Genomic DNA, 6,000 nt, shown 5'->3' with positions numbered 1-6,000 from the left:
TAAACTGTATTTACTGTACATTATGTATGCGGCGGGAATCCAGAGGAGACCACCCACAAGAGCAGTTGGGAAAGACATCGCCTACCTATTCAAACCGACCTATGACCTCTCCTGTACTGTAAAAGTGCATTCCTGTGTCCAATGGACAAAAGGATTACAGCAGTGGTTCCCAAACTTTTTGTAATCACGGCGCCCTAGAGCATCAGAAATTTTGTGTTGTCTTTTTTTTTCTGTGTTAATTGTTTAGTCACACAATTATGTCTGACTCAGAGGTGGCTGAGGTGAGTGAGGTAGAGGGTGTTAGTGAGGGGGAGGAGATCGGTCAGGTGGAGGAGGTGAGTGTTAGTGAGGTGGAGGAGGTTGGTGAGGTTGCTGCAGCAGCCTCAAGTGACAGTGATAGTGACAGTCAGACAGCTCCGCAGCCACGCACCACTACTAAGACTGGGCGTAATGTAAAGTTTAGTTATGCAGAAAATGTGGCATTGGTGCTGGAGCTGATGAAGTATCAGCGGCAGCTATTTGGGCTTGAGTCCGCCAAGGTGCCAACACGGAAGAAGACGGTGTTGTGGGCGAAAGTAGTTGCTGCTGTAAATAGTGAGGGAGTGGTGAAGCGGACGGAGGACACGTGCCGCAAACGGTACTATGACATAAAGCGACGTGTCAAGTCCAAAATGGCCAAGGAGGCGAAGCCGGCTCGCAAAACCGGTGGTGGTCCGCCCTTTATTGCCACATATCTGGACTATGAGGAGCCCATGCGGACTATAATCCCTCCAGAAGTAGTGTCTTCAACCCATGTCCGGGATTCCGATCGCCCCAGGAAGGATGGTGAGCATGTGTATTTGCCTTAACATTCTATGACATTACTTCTGGCTTACTGTATGTTTTAAATGTGTGTCATGTGACGTTGCATATTACTCCCATCTTCAAGTGTGCGTCATCAAATACATTGTTTTGGGTCATGTTTCATACAAAAGTCAATGTAACGTCTTACTTGCTTGTATGTCATGTGGTTTTTGGACAGTACATTTTCCATGTGTAGTTTGGACTTGGTGTGTCATTGAATTTTCCAGCAATAATGTTTTACTTTTGCACATTGTACATTTTGAAAGTTGGACTATGTTTTTTATTTCAGTTATCCATGTGCAATGTTTCCAAATCAGTGGTTGATATGTTAGAGGCTGGAGTAGTGCAAAGTGTCTTTGAAGGCAGTTACATGTGTAATTTCATTAGTACTCAATGTAATATTGTTTAAGTCAAGGCCACTATTTGCTGGTTCATTTTGAGTCTGTATTTGTACACTGCAGACTTAGTTACCTTACTGTATTTTTTTTTTGGCCTCATATTGTGGTAATGTGTATTTGGAGTGCCACATCACAGACCTATTTCTATATTGCATCTGTAATTTTTTTCCTTTTATTAGAAAATTAAGCTGTGTGTGTTTTGGCTTGTTAGTGTATGTTTTTTGGAATTGTGTCCTATGTCTGTGTCCTGTATATGATTCCCTGTGTTGCACTTTCCATAGTGCATATGGCTATTGGACAATGTTTTGGGTTTGATGTTGTGCTTTTTGTGTTTAATGTCCTTATTTTTAGATTCATAATAAAACATCCATTTTTTAAAGATGTAATGTTTATAAGCATAATGGGTGGATGTATTAACAATAGCATGAATATTTTTTATTTCTCTGACGTCCTAGTGGATGCTGGGAACTCCGTAAGGACCATGGGGAATAGACGGGCTCCGCAGGAGACTGGGCACTCTAAAAGAAAGATTTGGTACTATCTGGTGTGCACTGGCTCCTCCCTCTATGCCCCTCCTCCAGACCTCAGTTAGATTTCTGTGCCCGGCCGAGCTGGATGCACACTAGGGGCTCTCCTGAGCCCCTAGAAAGAAAGTATATGTTAGGTTTTTTATTTTACAGTGAGACCTGCTGGCAACAGGCTCACTGCAACGAGGGACTAAGGGGAGAAGAAGCGAACCTACCTGCTTGCAGCTAGCTTGGGCTTCTTAGGCTACTGGACACCATTAGCTCCAGAGGGATCGACCGCAGGACCCGTCCTTGGTGTTCGTTCCCGGAGCCGCGCCGCCGTCCCCCTTACAGAGCCAGAAGCATGAAGATGGTCCGGAAAATCGGCGGCAGAAGACTTCAGTCTTCACCAAGGTAGCGCACAGCACTGCAGCTGTGCGCCATTGCTCCTCATACACACTTCACACTCCGGTCACTGAGGGTGCAGGGCGCTGGGGGGGGCGCTCTGAGCAGCAATAAAAACACCTTGGCTGGCAAAATAACCACAATATATAGCCCCAGAGGCTATATATGTGGTAATTACCCCTGCCAGAATCCATAAAAAAGCGGGAGAAAAGTCAGCCGAAAAAGGGGCGGAGCCATCTGCCTCAGCACACTGGCGCCATTTCTCCCTCACAGTTCCGCTGGAAGGAAGCTCCCTGGCTCTCCCCTGCAGTCTACACTACAGAAAGGGTAAAAAAGAGAGGGGGGGCACTAAATTTAGGCGCAGTTTAACTTATAGCAGCTATAAGGGGACATAATTCAGTTAGTCCCTGCATTATATAGCGCTCTGGTGTGTGCTGGCATACTCTCTCTCTGTCTCCCCAAAGGGCTTTTGTGGGGTCCTGTCTCCTTTAAGAGCATTCCATGTGTGTGTGCGGTGTGTCGGTACGGCTGTGTCGACATGTTTGATGAGGAGGCTTATGTGGAGGCAGAGCAGATGCCTATAAATGTGATGTCACCCCCTGCGGGGCAGACACCGGAGTGGATGGACTTATGGAAGGAATTACGTACAAGTGTCGACTCCTTACATAAAAAATTTGACGACATGCCAAATGCGGGACAGCCGGCTTCTCAGCTCGTGCCTGCCCAGACAACTCCAAGGCCATCAGGGGCTCTAAAGCGCCCACTACCTCAGATGGCAGACACAGATGTTGACACGGATACTGATACCAGTGTCGACGACGATGAGTCAAATTTAATGTCCACTAGGGCCATTCGTTGCATGATTGAGGCAATGAAAGAGGTATTACACATTTCTGATATAAACCCAGGTACCTCAAAAAAGGGTATTATGTTTGGGGAGAAAAAACTACCAATAGTTTTTCCCCCATCTGAAGAATTAAATGAAGTGTGTGAAGAAGCGTGGGCTTTCCCCGATAAAAAATTGGTGATTTCAAAAAAATTACTAATGGCGTTCCCTTTCTCGCCAGAGGATAGGTCACGTTGGGAAACTCCCCCTAGGGTGGATAAAGCGCTCACACGTTTGTCAAAAAAGGTGGCACTACTGTCTCCGGATACGGCCGCCCTAAAGGAACCTGCTGATAGAAAGCAGGAGGCTATCCTGAAGTCTATATATACACACACTGGTGTTATACTGAGACCAGCTATTGCTTCAGCGTGGATGTGCAGTGCTGCTGCTGCTTGGTCAGATTCCCTGTCGGAAAATATTGACACCCTAGACAGGGACACTATATTGCTAACCGTAGAGCATATAAAAGACTCAGTCTTATACATGAGAGATGCACAGAGGGAGATCTGCCGGCTGGCATCTAGAATAAGTGCATTGTCCATTTCTGCTAGGAGAGGCTTATGGACTCGGCAGTGGACAGGGGATGCAGATTCAAAAAGGCACATGGAAGTTTTGCCTTATAGTTTTGTGAGGAGTTATTCGGGGATGGTCTCTCAGACCTTGTTTCCACAGCAACAGCTGGGAAGTCAGCATTTTTGCCCCATGTCCCCTCACAGCCTAAGAAAGCACCGTATTATCAGGTACAGTCCTTTCGACCCCAGAAAAACAGGCGGGGAAAAGGCGGGTCCTTTCTGTCTAGAGGCAGAGGAAGGGGAAAAAAGCTGCAACAAACAGCAGGTTCCCAGGAACAAAAGTCCTCCCCCGCTTCTTCCAAATCCGCCACATGACGGTGGGGCTCCACAGGCGGAGCCAGGTACGGTGGGGGGCCGCCTCAAAAATTTCAGCGAACAGTGGGTTCGCTCACGGGTGGATCCCTGGATCCTTCAAGTAGTATCTCAGGGGTACAAGCTGGAATTCGAGGCGTCTCCCCCCCGCCGTTTCCTCAAATCGGCCTTACCGACAACTCCCTCGGGCAGGGAGGCTGTGCTAGAGGCAATTCACAAGCTGTATTCCCAGCAGGTGATAGTCAAGGTACCCCTACTTCAACAAGGACGGGGTTACTATTCCACACTGTTTGTGGTACCGAAACCGGACGGTTCGGTGAGACCCATTTTAAATTTGAAATCCTTAAACACATACATAAAAAGATTCAAGTTCAAGATGGAATCGCTCAGGGCGGTTATTGCAAGCCTGGACGAGGGGGATTACATGGTATCCCTGGACATCAAGGACGCTTACCTGCATGTCCCCATTTACCTTCCTCACCAGGAGTACCTCAGATTTGTGGTACAGGATTGCCATTACCAATTCCAGACACTGCCGTTTGGACTGTCCACGGCACCGAGGGTGTTTACCAAGGTAATGGCAGAAATGATGATACTCCTTCGAAAAAAGGGAGTTTTAATTATCCCGTACTTGGACGATCTCCTAATAAAGGCGAGGTCCAAGGAGCAGTTGCTGGTCGGAGTAGCACTATCTCGGGAAGTGCTACAACAGCATGGCTGGATTCTAAACATTCCAAAGTCACAGCTGGTTCCTTCCACACGCCTACTGTTCCTGGGGATGGTTCTGGACACAGAACAGAAAAAAGTGTTTCTCCCGCAGGAGAAAGCCAAGGAGCTGTCATCTCTAGTCAGAGACCTCCTGAAACCAAAACGGGTGTCGGTGCATCACTGCACACGAGTCCTGGGAAAAATGGTGGCTTCATACGAAGCAATTCCATTCGGCAGGTTCCATGCAAGGACCTTCCAGTGGGACCTCTTGGACAAGTGGTCGGGATCGCATCTTCAGATGCATCGACTGATAACCCTGTCTCCAAGGACCAGGGTGTCTCTTTTGTGGTGGCTGCAGAGTGCTCATCTTCTAGAGGGCCGCAGATTCGGCATACAGGACTGGGTCCTGGTGACCACGGATGCCAGCCTTCGAGGCTGGGGGGCAGTCACACAGGGAAGAAATTTCCAGGGACTTTGGTCAAGTCAGGAGTCGTCCCTACACATAAATATTCTGGAACTGAGGGCCATTTACAATGCCCTAAGTCAGGCAAGGCCCCTGCTTCAAAACCAGCCGGTACTGATCCAATCAGACAACATCACGGCAGTCGCCCATGTAAACCGACAGGGCGGCACAAGAAGCAGGATGGCGATGGCAGAAGCCACAAGGATTCTCCGATGGGCGGAAAATCACGTACTAGCACTGTCAGCAGTGTTCATTCCGGGAGTGGACAACTGGGAAGCAGACTTCCTCAGCAGACACGACCTACACCCGGGAGAGTGGGGACTTCATCCAGAAGTCTTCCAACTGTTGGTAAACCGTTGGGAAACGCCACAGGTGGACATGATGGCGTCCCGCCTCAACAAAAAGCTAAAGAGATATTGCGCCAGGTCAAGGGACCCTCAGGCGATAGCTGTGGACGCTCTAGTGACACCGTGGGTGTACCAGTCGGTTTATGTGTTCCCTCCTCTGCCTCTCATACCAAAGGTACTGAGAATAATAAGAAGGCGAGGAGTAAGAACGATACTCGTGGTTCCGGATTGGCCAAGAAAAACTTGGTACCCAGAACTTCAAGAAATGATATGAGGACCCATGGCCTCTACCGCTCAGACAGGATCTGCTACAGCCGGGGCCCTGTCTGTTCCAAGACTTACCGCGGATGCGTTTGACGGCATGGCAGTTGAATTCTGGATCCTAAAGGAAAAGGGCATTCCGGAGGAAGTCATTCCTACGCTGATAAAGGCCAGGAAAGAAGTAACCGCAAACCATTATCACCGTATTTGGCGGAAATATGTTGCGTGGTGTGAGGCCAGGAAGGCCCCTACAGAGGAATTTCAGCTGGGTCGTTTTCTGCACTTCCTACAGTCGGGAG

The sequence above is a fragment of the Pseudophryne corroboree genome, chromosome 8, assembly GCF_028390025.1.
Source record: "Pseudophryne corroboree isolate aPseCor3 chromosome 8, aPseCor3.hap2, whole genome shotgun sequence".
NCBI lineage: Eukaryota > Metazoa > Chordata > Amphibia > Anura > Myobatrachidae > Pseudophryne > Pseudophryne corroboree.
Note: the sequence above shows the minus strand (reverse complement) of the source record.